Here is a 19087-nt window from a genome sequence, read left to right on the forward strand (position 1 = left end):
GCACATGTACATCCACAACTGTACAGATACCTAATCATATTCCTCTATGAAAAATCTATACCTGCACATATCCACAAGTTCAGTCAAATATCTGTATATGTACATGACATACAGAGCATATATACATATGAGTACAAATCAATACAGATAACAAGAGAAAGGAAAAGAAAAAATGATAAAATAAGGAAAAGAGATTAATAAAAATAATAATAATAATAATAATAAAAATTAAAAATTGGATAATTGAAAACCTATACATACCTAATTATTGAGAATTAGTATTTTGTTCACATTGCTATGATACAGAATCTTCCATACCAATCAGTTTTCATTGATCAGTCTGTAAACATTCAAAAAAGGGCTTCCAAATTTTTGAAAATTTCTTTGGTTTACCTGCAATCTCATATCTAATTTTTTCCATGTGTAGTACATTACAAAACTCTGTGAGCCATGTCTCAAATTTAGGTGTACACTCTTTGTTCCACGTCAATAATATTACCTTTTTTGCCATAGTCATTCCATATTGAACTGTATGGACTTGATCCAAGCTAAAGTTTTCAAAGGGAGGAGCCCAGCCTAATGTTGCAATAAGAGGGTCAGGTGGAAAATCAATCCTTAGTACTTCAGAGTAAAAAGAGAACACCTCCGTCCAAAATTTTGATATTTTTGGGCAGAACCAAAATGTGTGTGCTAGTGTACCTTCATTGGACTTGCATTTAATACAAAGAGGCGATACAGAGGGGTATATTGAGTGTAATTTAGTGCGGGAATAGTGTAGTCTATGGACTACCTTATATTGGATAAGCTGGAGGTTGGAGTTAATGGAACAGGACCTGATAACTTAAAGATCATTAGTCCAGTTATCTTCTGAGATCTCTAATCCCAGGTCCTTTTCCCAAGTCATCTTTAGATTTTCTGTTGTAAGGATTCTGATATCATTAAAATATTCAACATATCTAGTGACAAGACCCTTTAAGTTAGGTTCCAATGTCATACATGAATAAAGGTATTCAGGTTCTTTATACGTTTCAAAATTGGAAATATTCTTTTTAACATAGTTTCGTATTTGTAAATACCGAAAAAAATGAGAGGAAGGTAACCCGAACTTTTCACTAAGGTGCGTGAATGAAGCAAAAATGTTATCTATATAAAGATCCCCTATAGTTCTAATTCCACTATCTTTCCATGATAAAAATGTTTTATCTGATCGTGAGAGAGTAAATGCATGATTGTAAGCAATAGGGGTAAGACTACAGGTCTGAGGGAATTTAAAAATCTTTCTAAGTTGATACCAAATCTTGAGAGAGTCTAAAACAATAGGGTTACATATCTTGAAAGTTCTAATAGGTTTGTTTTCTGCAAAAAGTAGAGAGGGAAGGGACGATTCCTGAATGTCTAGTTCAATTGCCAACCATGCAGGAGTGGTCCCACTAAACTTCCCAGTACATGCAGTCCACCAAAACATTAGCGCCCTTAGGTTGGCTGCCCAGTAATAATGCTGAAAACAGGGAAGACCAAGGCCTCCTACCCTACGTGCTTTACAAACATGCATTTTTGAAATGCAATGTACTTTAAATCCCCAGATAAACGGCATGATCAGAGTATCAAGTGACTTAAAAAATGCTTGAGTCAGGGAAATAGGAACATTTTGAAATAAATAAAGGAATCTAGGTAGTGTAACCATTTTGACTGCATTAACCCGACAGATCATTGTGCAAGGAAGTACTCTCCAAGTCTCTATATCTTTCTTCAGATTATCTATCATGATTTTGTAATTTGTTTCATATAAAAATTTGTAATGTCTAGGAACAATGATACCCAAATATTTTAATTCACTAACAGTTTTAAAGGGGAGACTATTTATAAAACCTATATCTATGTTGTCGTATAACGGCATAAATTCACTTTTCTGCCAGTTAACTGTGTATCCAGAAATATTGCCAAAGTTTTTGATAAGATCAAGCAGAGAGGGCAAAGATTTTTCTGGCTCTGAAACAAAAAGAAGAACATCATCCGCATATAAAGATATATGATGTCTCACATCTCCCATTATCACGGGAGAGATCTGTGGGTGATTTCTGATGCTTATTGCTAAAGGTTCCATGGCAATAGCAAAAAGTAACGGACTCAGTGGACAGCCTTGTCGGGTACCACGATGCAGGAGGAAAGGAGAGGATATATTGTTATTCGTAATGACTGAGGCAGAGGGGCAAAGATATAACATCCTAATCCATGCCGAAAAATTTTGCCCTAAACCAAATTCTTCAATAGTATCATAATCTGTTTTTAATAAAAATAAAAAAAAAAATCACATTTTATAACAATTGCAGACAGATCTGTTTCCATCAAGAGTAGTACACAGTTCAGATTAAACATTATTGGACATACAGTGCTCAGTGTAACAGGGTTAAAATAATGTTTAATTGTCTTTCACCAAAATGGGTTATTATGTTTATTTTGTGGTTGTTGGGAGACCTCTTGTGGCAACAGTGTTTGATTGTTTTTTTCACCTGCAAAGCCCCGCCTACAGAAGAAAATGGTTGCTGAATGCAGAAAGGCGGTAGGTAAAATGTGCTCCAGCTAAATGTGACAAATTTTGTATTTTAACACATATTAATAACACATACAAGCCAAATATGAACATTAAGTGATGTTTTAGGTCAAATCTGTCGTCAAATGATTGCCGTGTGTGACAAACTTTGTGTGGTTTAATTTGCTCATACTATGTGTAGCTGGAATGATGACATTAATATGTGCAGGGGGGATTTCTTACTATTTGTTTGGTTTTTTTAGATGCATGTTTAAATGCATACTGTTGCCAGAGGATGTATATTTCTGTTACAGGTATGTTGAACTTTTGTAAATAAATAATGTTTTGTTAAAATGACTTTATGTGGCAACACAGCAGAAAATGGTTGCTGAATACAGAAAGGCTATGCATGTTTAAATGCATACTGTTGCCAGAGGATGTATATTTCTGTTACAGAATAAACAACGCAGAACGCAGTTCTCTGTGTCCGCCTGAGTGATTTGTGTCATCAGGAAGAAAAGCGTTACATTAGCACTCATTCTTTTTTGGCTTAGTCCCTTTATTAATCTGGGGTTACCACAACAGAACGAACCACCAACTTATCCAGCATATGTTTTACACAGCGGATGCCCTTCCATCATGGGAAACACATATACTCATTCACACATATACACTAAGGACAATTTTGCTTACCCAATTCACCTATACCACATGTGCTTGAACTTGTAGGGGAAACCGGAGAAAACCCACACCAACACAGGGAGAACATGAAAACTCCACACAGAAATGCCAACTGATCCAGCCGAGGTGGTCCATCTTACCTCTGGTCTAATTTTAATCTTTCAATTTTACGCTCATTTTCTTAGTCCCTTTATTAATCCAGGGTCGCCACAGCGGAATGAACCGCCAACTTATCCAGCAAGTTTTTACGCAGCGGATGCCCTTCCAGCCGCAACCCATCTCTGGGAAACATCCATACACATTCACACACACACTATGGATAATTTAGCCCACCCAATTCACCTGTACCGCATGTCTTTGGACTGAGGGGGAAACCGGAGCACCCAGAGGAAACCCACGCGAAGGCAGGGAGAGCATGCAAACTCCACAAAGAAACGCCAACTGAGCCGAGGTTCGAACCAGCAACCTTCTTGCTGTAATGCGACAGCACTACCTACTGCGCCACTGCCTCGGTCTAATTTTACATACCCCAAAATAAAAACAATATATATTTTTTACTTCAATAATGAACCTGTTAAAAGGTTTACACTGGTTAAATTACTTTTAAAACATATTGTCCTTAACACCCTGTCACAGTGAACAACCCCGTCACAGCAGATGCCACACTGTCATTTTCATAAAAGGTTTATGAAAAGTAAATGAAATGTTACATAAATTAATGTTGAATGATGTTCTTGCTGTGTGGATTTAATGAATAAAAATGTAACTTGATTTGTATTTTTTGAGTTTGTTTTTTCAGTGAAAACAATGAGGCAATTGAGATGTCAAATTTATTTTTAAAGTAAAAATTTTTATAATAAAAAAGTAATTAAACTACAGACTTTTTATTGATAGCTGCATAAAAGAGGACATTTTATTATTTGGAAAACATTTAAAATTAAAAAGCAATTCATTTTTTTACTACTGTAATATCATACATATTGTGCATAACGATGTGGTACAAGAGAGGCTCTCTTGCCTAAAGAAACGCAACAATTAATAAGGATTTTGAGCCTGAGGTGAGAAAATAGCTGTTTTGGAGGGTTAAGATATCTTGCAAGTTGTAGTTTTTTTTTAATTATTTGTACTTAATGAGAATTTAGAAAATTGCAATGTAGAAATGGCACCGTTTCATATGAATTGTCGTCTCTTATTATCTGTATTCTTTGTTTCCTGCCATTCTTTAGCAATATCTTCAGTAATAATATTTAACTTTACCTTTACTTTAAGAAGCATTAAGGGTAGTACACATAAAAATTACAATTCTGTCATTTACTCATCCTCTACTTGATCCAAACCTGTTTGAGTTTCTTCTGCTGAATGCAAATGAAGATATACTGGAGAATACAGCAGCAAAAAACAGCAACTATGGTTCAACGGCACAAAGTGTTCTTGGGGCTCCATTACAATTGAACCACTTGTTTTTGGTTCCTTTTCTGGACTTTAAGCATCTTGGGACTCTCAGATTTCATCTAAAAAGTCTTCATTTGTGTTCTGAAGATAAGCAAAGTTCTCAGGGGATTGAAACAGGTGGTGGACAATGCCTGAGTGCCTAGACTGCACTAAAACCCTAAATATAGCCTATGAAGTTGTAGAAATAGGAAAGTAGATGTCATAATTACAGGAATGAGATTTGGATATTAATAGTGGTGTGTTTTAGACCTGCAAGTCATCATAAAGTGGATTAAAAAAAGTTTTTCAAAATTGTCGTAAAAAAGTTTAGATTAAAGGTTTTGATCAACTTCAAATACTGTTTATCTGTGCCTCTCTCGCTGTGTGTGTGTGATAGAGAGAGAGAGAGCAGATATAGTGGAAAGAGGAAAACGAGGGAGAAATGTATCAATAAGGCAACAGTAAGTGGCAAAAAAAAGTTAAACAAAAAAGACTTTTATTTTGGCGTGGTGTGTGGGTGGGATTCCTTGAGTTCTGTCAAGGGGGGAGGATGGCAAGGTGGATAGACTCCAAGGCGGTTGGCAACAACTGGAATGTGAGTGGACAGGAGAATGCAGACGGAAGTGACGAATCAGGAAATGAAGTAGGAGATATGGAAGTAGGTTGCGGGAATTATGAAAAATGGGACATGGTTAAAAACAACAAACGGAAAAAGAAACGAAGAAATAAATCTGATGAAAGTGATTCGGATAGATGCTTAGCCCTAGAGGAAACTGTGACAGTGGAATACAAGGTATTTGCTAAACCTGTGCAAGAAGGGGACACATTTGGAGGTATGAATCCGATACAACTAACCAAAACACTGCATAAGGAAATAGGTATAATAAAGAGTGCAAAAATCTTGAGAAACGGATCGATACTGATTTTCTGTAAAGATGAAAAACAGCAAGCTAAAGCAAGTAAGGTGAATAAAATCAATGGAAAAAAAGTAGAATGTTCCAAGACAAATGGGAAAAGATATGTTAAAGGCGTTGTGACAGGAATTCCTGTCAATGTTTCGGCAGATGAAGTGAAAGCAAGCATAACAAATGCAAATGTGGTCGAAGCTAAACGCTTAAGAACAAACAGAAATGGAAGTGCTTGTGATAGTCTTTCTGTTATGGTCACATTTGATGAGGAGACACTCCCAAAAAAGATATTAATCGGGTATATGTGCTATGATGTAAGACTGTACATTCCCCCGCCCCTCCGGTGTTATAAATGTCAGAGATTTGGACATATAGCAGCTTTTTGCAAGGGAAAGCAAAGGTGTGGTAAATGTAGTGGGGAACACGAATATGGAAAATGTGAAGAGGGTGCAAAGTTGAAATGTTGCAACTGTGGAGGGGATCATAGCTCAGCGTATCGAGGGTGTGAGGTTAGCAAAAGGCAGGCAGAAGTACAAAGAGTAAAAGCTGTTCAAGGAATCAGCTATGCGGAAGCATTAAAAAAGGTTTCAGAAATTATGACTGTGTCTAAACAAAATGAAAACAGGAACAAAAATGCAGAGACATGTCAAAAATGTGAACAACTGAAAGCGGAAACTCTGATAGTGAGCAAAAATGATTTTGTAATATTCATGGCAGAGATAATAAATTGTTCCGCTCAAACGAAAAGTAGGAATGAAAGAATCAAAATAATAATCAAATCAGCAGAAAAATACCTGGATGTGAAGGATCTGCTCTGGGAAACGGTTAGGGACATCTTAAATGAAGATACACAATCATCCCAGCCTGGGGGAGGAACGTCTTAAATGTTAAACATTTTACAATGGAATGCAAGAAGCTTAATTACGAATGGCCAAGAATTTAAAAAAATATATTGATAATATTATAGAGAAACCTAATATAATATGCATACAAGAAACATGGTTAAAACCTCAATTAGATTTTAATATTAAGGGATATAATATAGTTAGAAATGATAGGAATCATAGCAGAGGAGGAGGAATTGCAACATTTATAAAAAGCGGAATGAAGTTTAGGATAGAACAAATAAATACAAAGTATGAATCAATTTTAATCAAGGTATGGACGGATAGAGGATGTATAGACATTATTAATTATTATAATCCCTGTGATAAATTAAATCAAAACATATTAGAAGAAGTAATGGGTGTACGACAAGACAGTGTTTTATGGTGTGGGGATTTTAATTCACATAATTCATTATGGGGGAGTAATAGTAATGATGCAAATGGGATTCTTCTTGAAGAATTTATAGATGAAAAATATTTAGTTTGTCTAAATAATGGTGAAGGCACACGGTATAATTGTTTTAAAAATACAGAAAGCGTACTAGACTTAACATTTATTAGTAGTTCATTAGCAGCGGTTAGCACATGGAAAGTACTCAAGCACAATACAATAGGTAGTGACCATTACCCAGTAGTAACTAAAATTGGATTAAAGATAATGTATGAAAAAGAAGATAGAATTCCAAGATGGAAATTGGAGAAAGTAAATTGGAAAGAATTTCAAGAATTATGTGATAAGAGAGTTATGACAATACAAATAATAAACCAGAGAGATGTAAACATTTTAAATAATAAAATTGTTAATGAAATAATTCAAGCAGCCGAAGAAATAATACCTAAAAGTAAAGGAGTTGGTTGTACTAAAAATGTACCTTGGTGGAATAATGATTGTAAAGCAGCTATTAAAGCAAGAAATAAAGCATTTAGACATCTTAAAAAACACCATTCAATGGAAGCTATGATCATGTATAAAAAGGCTCAGACAATATTAAGAAAAACTTTTAAAACACAAAAGCGTATATTCTGGAGAGAATATTGCAATAGTCTTGGACGAGAGGTACAATTATCAGAGGTGTGGGGTATGATTAGAAGAATGGCAGGTGTTAGACGAAATTATGAATTACCAGTGTTAAAGTATGGCGATATAGTAGCGATCAGCAACCTAGAAAAGGCGGAACTATTAGTCCAACATTTTAGAAATGTACATAGTTCAGTTAATCTCTCTGAAGAGGCTAGGAAATGCAGAAATACTACATTAACTAAATATCCTGATCTATTAAAGAAAGTAAAAACAACAGAAAATCCTTTAGATTTACAATTTAATATGTTTGAATTAAAACGAGCAATCATTAGTGCAAGACAAACTGCCCCAGGTAAGGATGAAATATGCTATAAAATGTTGTCACACATGTCAGAGGCATCACTAGAAATAGTACTGAATTTATTTAATCAAATTTGGGATATGGGTCAATTACCTATATCATGGAAACAATCTATAGTAGTACCTATACTTAAACCAGGGAAAAATCCATCAGATCCTTCTAGCTATAGACCCATTTCACTGACATCCCACTTATGCAAAATAATGGAAAGAATGATTACAGAAAGAATTACATATTTTTTAGAAAGCAAAAACCTTTTTTCTCCATATCAGAGTGGGTTCCGCAGAGGCAGAAATACTATGGACTCAGTATTATGTTTGGAATCAGACATCAGGAAAGCACAGACTAACAAAGAAGTTGTGATAGCTATCTTTTTTGATATAGAAAAGGCATACGATATGCTTTGGAAAGAGGGATTGCTGATTAAATTAAAATCTTTAGGAGTCACTGGCAAAACATATAATTGGGTCATGGATTTCTTATTTGGAAGAAAAATACAAGTTAGGGTAGGAAAAGAATATTCACATGAATACACAGTGGAAAATGGAACTCCTCAAGGTAGTGTTTGCAGCCCATTATTGTTCAATATAATGATAAACGACATTTTCTCTCAGATTGAACAAAGTATAGGAAAATCATTGTATGCAGATGATGGGGCACTATGGATTAGAGGTCGGAATGTGTCATTTGTACAAAAGAAAATACAGAATGCAATATTTGAGGTAGAAAAATGGGCAAATAAATGGGGATTCAAACTATCTGTTGCAAAAACTCAGGTCATCTGTTTCTCAAGACGACATAAAACCATATCACTCGCTTTAAAACTATATGGACAACCACTAGAACAAGTAAAAACTGTAAGGTTTCTTGGGGTTTGGTTCGATGAAAAGCTGACATGGAAGGATCATCTGAATAAAATCATAGAAAAAAGTAAAAAGGTTATTAATGTACTTCGTTGCCTGTCAGGGCAAGAGTGGGGAGCGAGTAGAACATCACTACAAAATATATACTGGGCCCTCATGAGATCTGTCCTTGATTATGGATGTATAGCTTACATGTCGGCAGCAGAGTCAAACCTCAAAAAACTAGATGTATTACAAGCGCAGGCCCTTAGAATCTGTAGTGGATCATTTAGAACCTCACCAGTTTCATCAATGCAGGTTGAAATGGGAGAAATGCCCTTAAGCATTAGGAGAATGAAATTAATGATGGCATATTGGGTTAACATTCAGGGACAAATTGAATCACATCCAACAAAAAGAACATTACTAGAATGTTGGGAGCATGAGGAAACTAATTTCATAAGTTTCGGATGGATAGCTGAGGCAAAAGCCAGAATAATTGGATTAGATCAACTGCAATACTGTAAGGCAGTCCCAATCCCATATATTCCGCCATGGTTTTTTCCATTACCTAAAGTAGATCTCAATATACAACAGGAGTTAAAAGATAACAGTAATATTCTTCCAACAAAATATATAGTGCAGAATTATTTAGAAAAAAATTATAAAGAATCAATATTTTTATTCACAGATGGATCTAAAGACCCACAAACAGGCCATACAGGCGCAGCAGTGTATATCCCAGTTAATCAATACCATATTAAGAAAAGAATAAGTAATAATATATCAGTATATACAACAGAGTTAATTGCAATACTAATTGCCCTGCAGTGGATTGAGGAGAATGACATATATAATGTAGTAATTGCATCAGATAGCTTTTCATCACTGGAAAGTATAAGATCTGGAAGGTCATCATACAGAATGGATATTCTTAATAATATACTCAGTAAGACATATTATATTAAAATGAAGGGCAAATCTTTATATTTCATTTGGGTTCCTGCTCACGTAGGTGTGGAAGGTAATGAGAAGGCAGACTTTCTGGCCAAACAAGCTCTCAGAATTAGTAAAGTAAATCTAGAAGTCCCATTGAGCAAAGCAGAAGCTAAAATCATGATAAGAACATATGCACAATCAATATGGCAAGTACACTGGGATAACATTGACACAGGTAGACATTTATATAATATACAGAAACAAGTTGGAACTGGGAGGAAGGAGAACAGAAATCGTAGGGAAGGAAGTATTATAACTCGGATGAGAATAGGTCACACTGGACTCAATCATACATTACATAAAATAGGGAAACACCCAACTGGGCAATGTATACATTGTAATCAACAAGAAACAATAGAACATATTTTATTTCACTGTAGTAAATATAATAAAGAACGAAACAATCTTATTCAGTCAGTTAAAAAGAGCAATCTTCAGCATTTTACATTGGCAGGTTTATTAGGAAACAAATCTAGTGAGGTATATAATGATATAATAAAATTTATTAAAGAAACCCAGTTAGAGGAAAGAATATAGAGATAATATCAGAAGAATTGTTAGTCCACCCCATCCCCCATTTTTATTAAATTTTATTACTATTATAAAAAATTTTTTTTTTTTTTTTTTTCCCTCTCTCCCCCTCCCCTCACAATTTCCTCCCCCTTTCTCTCCCTTCATGTAATTTATACACTTCAGAAAGTATTCAACTAGTTCCATACTCCATTCCAGTCGGTGGCGGTAATGCACCTATAAGTCTGGTTGCCAACCGCCAGTAAAACCCAAAGAAGAAGAAGAAGAAGATGATTGTTGTGGTCATACGTTGTGGGTGTTGATCTGGTTGGTTGTAAAAAGGAGTTTAATGGGCTAGTGAGTTCGATTTTAGTTTCTGTGTGTTGAGAAACTTGTTTGTTTTTGCGTTGTGGAATTTTACAGGCAGTGTGTCTGTTTTCTTAGTTGTTATTTAAATACATATATTCTTTTGTGTGTGGTACGTAAAAGTTAATTGTATTGTTTCTTTGTCTGACTTTTTGATATTAAAATTTAAGCTGTAGGGAGAGGGTGCCATTTTTATTTTTGTAATTGTTTGACTGTGTTTATTGATAGTAAGGGAGTTGAGGAAAGCCTGTGTTGTTTCTTTTCTTTTACCTGAAATTATGTTATTTAGTACTCCTCCTGAGCTAGACTTGTTTTGGTTAATCCTTCTCCTGAAGATTTATGCTTCATTTATTGTTTAAGAACCAAATAATAAAATAACATAAGTTTACTCTTGTGGTTGTTTCACATTTCTGAGGCAGGATTGAAGTGTTCCCTCAATATTTGTTTATTTAATTTATACACAATTCATTAATTTGGTCTTCTTTTTTCTCAAATTCTAAATTTTAATTTTCTTTGTTATTTTCCTTCCCCAACCCTAGACCAAAAAGGGGAAGGGACAAAACACTTGGTATCGTGGTGGTGTAGTTCTTTATTTCACTAGTCCTAATGTAATTTGCGGTATTAAAACTACAAATAAGACCAGCATGCCATAGCTCAGTGTGCGCGGTATATGTGACGTCATTGCCGTGTTTGCGGAGGTTCACTTTGGAAGTGCGCGACATGATTTTGGGTGAAGAGTTCATGCGGCACCGCGTTTGATTTGAGTTGAATAGGAGTCACTTTAAAGGGATTTTGTCTGAAACAGTACAACTGTACAGACATCTTATCGATCCAACCATGCGTGATCACCATAGAGATAACCTGACCAATAATTCTTGGCTAGAAATAGTAACAGCCGTGGAAAGGAAGTGTTTTGTTAAAAAGTTTGGAAAAACCTAGGGGATAAGTGTGTTACAACAAAAAAGAGGCCATGGCAAAAGTGGAGACCCAGGTGGTTTTAATATTACAGAATATGTTTTTCCACCATTTGTAGGTTTTACACTGGTGTATATTTTTGAAGTTAAAGCAATGTAACAAAAATTAAGTAACAAATTAAGTCTTTGATAACTGGAAAAGAAAATATGAACCTGTCGGCTTACAGTATACTGATGTCCAATTTCTAGGCTTTATTAGTGATAATGGACAGGTTTGTTGGACCATTATTGCATTTTCAGCTCAAAGGTAGAGGACAAAAACTAGCCAGACAATAATTTGTCAATTGTTGATTGGGCAAAATAATTAAAAGTTTCTTTTGCTATTATTCTTGCCAGAATAAAAAATATAATTGTAGAGTAGGCGAGGCAGTGGCGCGGTAGGTAGTGCTGTCGCCTCACAGCAAGAAGGTTGCTGGTTCGAACCTCGGCTTTTCCGCACTGACACATTAGTGAGGGTGTACCATTTTGCAACATTAAGTACTTCCCCACCCCATACAGTCAGGGACATGCTGTCTGTCGCATCGGCAACCTTATAAGACCTGGTCATCATTTTTTGACTACTGCGGGTGTATGCATCTCTGGCTTCATTTAACTGCAGCACTGATGTTCACCTAAAACAGAAAAACACAACATACTTTTGTGACACAAAACAAAAATTTATAAAGCAACAACATAACCTTACACTAATATCATATTTAAATCATACAATTAATATTACACTACCTACAAATGTAGCAATACGTATAATGAAAGTAGTGTTAGTATTAAAAATTAAATTATCAATAAAATCTATTTAAAATTGTAAAATTAAGCACTTGATTATAATTGCAGCAATACAAAATAAATAAATTACTATTCACACTCACAAACTAAACTCTAAAATTTAGCACAGCACTGTTATCTACTACACTGTAAACCCAAATATGGGTTTACAGTAACGATGTAACTCGTTGCCTCAAAATTTTTAAGTTCATGAACTTAAAAAAATTAAGTTTTCAAAACAAATATTTTGATTACATGCTACTTAGACCTTTTCATTACAGTTAAATTAAAACTTGTTATGAAACCAATTTAAATATTTTAAGTTACAGTAACTTAAAATTTTGCTTAAAATTTCATGGCATTAAGTTAACATTACATAAAAAAATAAGTACACAAAGAACCATTTTAAGTTGAATCTACTCAATATTTATTATTGTCTTTGTCTTTTTGTTTTAAGTACCAGTAACTTGTATTGTACAAGTAGAATAACATTTAAAAAACAATAATCAAAACTAAATTTGACACTGCAGTGCTAATTTAAAAGGATAAAACCTGAAAAGCAGATTTAAGACTACACCTCTGACATTAAAAATTCACGAACCTGCATGAACTTTTACAAAAACATGAACCATTTAAAACTAAATTACCTATATGGTAATTTATGGTATACCAGCTGTACTTAACAACTCTTAAAAACAAGAGCTGTATTAATTACAAATAACATTAATAAATGCACATTGTGAGAAAAAAATGCAGAAACCTTTTAACCAGTATTTTCACAAAAACAAATTACATAAAACTCGAGGAATTGCCAGGCCAAGATGTTAAAACAAAAACAGAAGATTGGTCAAGTCAGCCTAGCAAACAGTAAACAAAAGTTGCAATAAATTGATACTATGCTAAAAAAGAAAAAAAAAGAAAACGCTTAGTTTTGCTTAAAGCAATTTAGTACTAAAATAATTTTACAGTGAGGTCAAAGAAAATAAATCGCACAAACTATTTGGTTGGAAAGACAGAATAAGACTAATGTACTGTATGCATGTAAGTATGGCGACGCAATGACGCAGTAGGCAGCGATGTGGCCTCACAGCAAGATGGTCGCTGGTTCGAGCCTCTCCTGGGTCAGCTGGTGTTTCTGTGTGGAGTTTGCATGTTCTCCCCGCATTCGTGTGGGTTTCCTCCGGGTGCTCCAGTTTCCCCCACAGTCCAAGGACATGCGATACAGGTGAATTGGGTAGGCTAAATTGTCTATAGTGTATGAGTGTGTATAGATGTTTTCCAGTGATGGGTTGCAGCTGGAAGGGTATCCGCTGTGTAAAACATATGCTGTATTAGTTGGCGGTTCATTCCGCTGAGGTGACCCCAGATTAATAAAGGTACTAAGCCAAAAAGAAAATGAATGAATGTATATATGCATGTATGTATAAGAACTGTTTGGTGTGGTAATGTAATGTTTTTTTTTTAAATACTCACCATGCAGGTCCTTAAAAACCCAGTGATTTCCTCACGTAGATACACAGAGCATGAACAACAGTGACACACTTGATGTGCACATCATGGAACTCCTATAACGATAAAAAGAAAACTGTATATAATTGAACTGTAAATGTTAAACAATATAATCAGATATACAAAACCAGACAAATACAAAAAATGTGTTCAAAATGTTTTAGTGGTGTAGTGTTCAAAGTTCATTTGAATCATCAAATTTTTCAAACTTTTAATCTTTTAATAAAGTTTTAGACTATAAAATGCACAACAATGTTTTTACGTGTTCATCATGGATTCTTAGGATTTCATTTAAAGTATCTGATATCTTCCCGGTTCTGGCTGCCTTCTATCTGAACAGGGTCATTAGGCTAAGAAGGTGTTGGTCAAGCTCAGAGTAGAATGTGTTGGGCAGGTTCTGGTTTTCCGTTGGAACTCTGCATACACCTAAATCTTAAAACAATGACAGACAGGGAACACAGCCATATTCATTTTGTGAACCTAGTTTATCTACTACCCCCTCAAAGAAACTAGCCCCTGAATGTGGTATATGTTATCAAGAAAGCAATAACAGAAAAAAGTGTTACCCCATTACCTCAGATTCCATCTTAAGTGCAGGCCATGAATTTTTCTATGAAATAACAATCAAATTGAAGCCAACAACCTAAAAAAAAACGAGATTAATGTTTGATAGTGTATATTTATCCGGTAATGAAATATGGAAAGCCTTTAGGAGTTTTTAAATCATTAAATTAAATTTAAAAGGTATTTATGTTGATGTAGCCCCAAACAAAAAGGGGACTACTATATAATAGCCAGTTGTGGCTGTTAAATGTTAAGCCGAAATGTGATTGTTGTGGACTACATCACTGTTTTATCTCTAAACAGATGTCATCAGTCAAAACTAAAGTGCAACAGTTATATATTATTTTTCCATACTAGACTTAAAATATATTAAACTGTTTAGGCACATTTCTACAATGACACTTGCTCTTCAAGTCCCCAGTTTGTATCAATGGCACACCAACACATTGTGGAAAGTATGTTTTCCAAGTTATATCGTTTTTAAAGGGCCATGACACCCCCCACTTTCGGTTAAAGTCTACTTCAGATTTTTTTCAAAAGATGCATGATTAATGGGCGTGGAGCTCCGCGAGCATCGGGCAGGAGTGGGCGTGGCCAGCAGGGGAGAACGTAAGCAAACAACTGTTGTTGTCAGTTAGCTCACAAAATGAGACAAACCGTGAGGAGACGCTTGAGTTTATAGTTCACAAAGTTAAAATGCAAAGAAATGAACAGTAATTTAATGCCCTGCTACATTTGTTATTCGTTATTTCATATACACATAACCACAATTTATATCATTATAAAGATAAGTGTGTTCAGGTAAACCCTATAAATGAGGACTTCTCCCTCAATCCCCGTATCCAGCAGACTCAGTGCAGCAGGTCTCCTGACCTGTCTATTTTAACCGTTAGCCCTGCTGGTAATCTGGAGGATTTAGGCGAACACAGCAGCACGGCGATGTGTCTGAATGTGAACGAACTCCTGATAAAAGACAGCGTCCGCCATTCTCTAATTCTCGTGCTGCTCTCCCGACAAAAATGCAAGCAGCACACACAGCTTTGCTGTATGATCGGCCCTGACAAGATCGCGGGGGAAAACATGCAACAAACCCCGTGGATCATGGAAACAAACGCATATGAGCCTTCATGAACGGCTAAAAACTGTCGGTCTGTGTCTCAGCTCAGGCTTGACTCTGGCAGGTCTGGCAGGTCTGATGAATAATTAAGCAGACGGCTCTTCTCATAGGATAAGAAAACTCCGCTATGAATAATAATGAGAAACCGACGCGTCATCATTGCACTTGCAGTTCTGCGCTACGTCGCCGATTTTGATCCCGCCCCAAAAATCATTTTAAACCCGGAAGCTGAAATTAGCTGACAAAAGCTCAACATTATCCAGTTTTCCCCACAATTAAAGCTGACAGGTGCTAACATTGTCTTAACTGATGCTCAACACACACAAATCTGTTAATAAAAAAAAAAGTTCTCCAGGGTGTCCTGAACCTTTAACACAGCAGACAAAAGCTGTGTCTCATTTCAGAGGCTGCATCCGCCGAATGATGCATTCGAAGTGCGATGCGTAATCGTGGCGCGCCGAAGGCTGTTTCATTTTAAAAAAATTCAAACGCAGCCTCAAAAATGCATCCTTCACTTCCCAGGTAACGAAGTATACAACCGGTGGATCCTTCGCGGCCTCGAACATCCCAAGATTCATTGCTCGCTGATAACGGCAGGATGTTTTTAAAAGGAAAACTCTGGATTAAATGTATGAATTGGGTTTATTTGACTTTGATATCTAAACACGTTTAAAAATAGACTATGACATGTCTTACTAAAGAGGCACTCACCTTTGAAGTCTACATCCTTCGGAGGGCGCAGCCTCTGAAATAAGACACAGCTAAAGCCTGATGGATTCAGTGTTGCCAGATTGAGCGGTTTCCCCGCACAATTACTTAGACGGTTTTAAATACTGTGCGGGTAAAAATGACATAGGTGGGTAAAGAAACTTCGGCCGTCTTTGCAACGACGTTCCCCTCAGCCCCAGATACCACCTCCCGGTTCTCAACTCGGAACAGCATATGATAGCCTCCAGATTTCTGGGCGGTTGAATTTCGGCGGGTTTTGAGGCTGGAATAAGTCAAGTTACATTTGGCAAAACTAGATGCTTATTTTTAAATCGCGTGTCAGTTACAATCTAAGCGCCTAATGTTGTGCAAGCGGAAATATAGACTACGAATCGTTCAAAAATTATATAGAAGTTAGCTAATGTAATGTGTAACATATGCTTCGATGGGTGTTTGTATCAGGCCCATTTCATCGGTTATTCCTCGCGAGTCGCTAGACATCCATTACTTTTGAATATGAATATACGTAACAGGTGAATGCTATTTAAAGTTTTGTCTAACTTTTTACAAAATAAGACCATGTTTATAATGCATGTAACACTTACCGTGACACCAGAGGTCCTGATAACTGCCGAAAGCTTGAAGCTGAAATCCTCCTCACTCACTGCAGTATTTTGTGGCGCCAAAAGTGAAGCATTGTGCGTTCCCACAATGTTTCAAAAGTCTCACGCTGAACTTGGAGCACGTGAACCTCGTGAGCTAATAAAATGTCACAGAAACATCAGCGGCATATTTTACTGCCTGTAATAATAATAGATATATTATATCTAATAGAATATTCTATTTTGGGCTTACATTAAACCAGCTGTTCTGTTTATTTTAGCCTGTTTATATGTATATAATTTAATTGAAAAATGACAAAACAATTGCTTAACCACACACACACACACACACAAATGGTACTGATTTCATACGCAGATAGCGTGTTGAAACAACAAAAAAAGTCTTATTATATATATATATATACCTTTGTGATTTTTATTTTGCAGCACATTGTCAACCTTTTGTTGTGTTTAATAGTGCTATATAAATACAATTGACATTGACATTAAAAAGTAAAGTTAAATTATACTCCTAAGTGGAACTTACTTAATGAGCAAGTTGTTCCAGTTAATCAAAAATAATAAGTTCAATTCACTCAAAACCTATAAAAAAAGTTACACAAACTTAAACTTTTTAAGTTAGTAGAACTACTTTAGAAAATTGAGTTTTTACAACTCAATCAATTTAATTATTTTGAACATTTGGGTTTACAGTGTTGCATCTTGTTCCATCCCAATTTTATTTAAAATAGCATCAGTAAAAATCACTCTGTGTCTAATAAAATATTCTAAGTTTGCCAGTTTTGTTTGTATAAAAATACCTCTCATGTTTTCCCATATGTTGTTCTCATTTGTTATCTCGTATTTTTGCATCCAGTATTCATTTGCCACAGGTTTCTTAAAAACTGCATCCCTAAAAACACAATAAAAACTTTTCACCGTACGAGGGATTGCAGTTTTAATTATTTCGTACTTATTTTTTATTTCTTGTCTGCTATATTCTTCCTTTGCTTCTTCCATGGCATCAATAATGCATTGTACTGGTAAAAAACCTTCTTTAAACTCATATAAAATATCCCTTACTTTTACTATTCCTGCCACCCACCATTTCTTGAAAAAAATCCCTCCCTTGATTTAAAATGCAGTTGTTTAAGAAAAGAGGCTGATTTAAAATGTTCTCTCTCCCTAGAGGTTTAAAATGCACATTGTTTAAAAATTTGCCCCAAGCTCTTAACAATTCTTTTTAAAAGTCCGGCACCCTCTCCGCCATCCAGTGTTTTGTTTTCATCCATAAAATACTGTCCCCCAAATTAAAATTACCACATTTATTTAAAAAATATCCCACAGTTCCTTTCCACGTTGTGTCAGTTTCTTTGTCAAAGTACTTTTTTATTATTTTGACCCTCAAACTATTTTTTATTTGCTCTACATCCATCAACCCCAGTCCTCCCTTATCCACTTCCCCTATTAAAGTAGCATGTGCAATTTTTGCTGGTTTCCCCTCCTCTCTATCGAATGCCTTTTCAAAATCCAAGCTAATTAAAAAGCCTCTTTTTTTCTTTTCATTTATGTATCTTATTGTGTCTTTAATGCTAATTGTTGTGTCCGCTATGTCTCTTCCCTTTACTCCGTGTACCTGGTTTGTTTTTATTATACTAGGCATTATTTCTTTTATTCTGTTGGCTAAAACTTTAGATACAATTTTTAAATCTGTATTTAGCATTGTTATTGGTCTGTAATTCTTTAAATAATTTTTTCCTCCTTTCTTTTTATATATCAATTTCATTAATCCCATTCCCATTCTTACATTTAATTTTCCTTCCTTAAAAATCTCCTCATATACCTCTTTTAAAATTCCAGTTAAAATATCTTTAAAAACTATATAAAACTCATTCCCCAACCCATCTATTCCTGGACTTTTATTTAACTCGTTAATTGCTCTTTTTATTTCTTCCACGTTTATTTGTTCATCACATTCCTTTTTTTCTATCTCTCCTGCTGTTGTTTTAATTTGTTTTAGTAATTCTACTTTGTCCTCCTCTATCACACCTTCTGCACTAAATAACTTGTCATAGTAATTTTTAATTTCTTCCAATATTCCATCATTTGTTTCTACAACTACCCCATCATCTCTTTTTACTTCATTAAATGTTTTGGCTTTACTTCGACGAGAATTCTACCACTAAACCACCAATGCTGATATGCTTATACTGCTGTCCTAGTGGGGTGTGATTTCTGCAAGGCTGTTACCCAGAGCTGGAAGAGAAGCAACACAAAACAGGATTTGCATTGGCTGGGAATCTGACCCGGGTCTC

The 19087-nt window shown here is 35.3% G+C and overlaps 1 long non-coding RNA gene across 2 annotated transcripts; it reads left to right on the forward strand.

Moving 5' to 3' along the window:
* Positions 1-2527: 2527 nt before the first annotated feature.
* Positions 2528-13188, forward strand: LOC148680741 (uncharacterized). Of its 2 annotated transcripts, XR_015942902.1 has the most exons (3): positions 2528-2560; positions 2794-5475; positions 10357-13188. It is a non-coding gene; the product is annotated as an uncharacterized LOC148680741 (long non-coding RNA). The 2 variants fall into 2 exon arrangements; XR_015942901.1 differs by lacking the exon at positions 10357-13188 and having other exon boundaries at positions 2794-6973.
* The last annotated feature ends 5899 nt before the right edge of the window (positions 13189-19087 follow it).

This window comes from Danio rerio, chromosome 4, assembly GCF_052040795.2.
Source record: "Danio rerio strain M-AB ecotype USA chromosome 4, GRCz13ab, whole genome shotgun sequence".
NCBI classification, from domain to species: domain Eukaryota; kingdom Metazoa; phylum Chordata; class Actinopteri; order Cypriniformes; family Danionidae; genus Danio; species Danio rerio.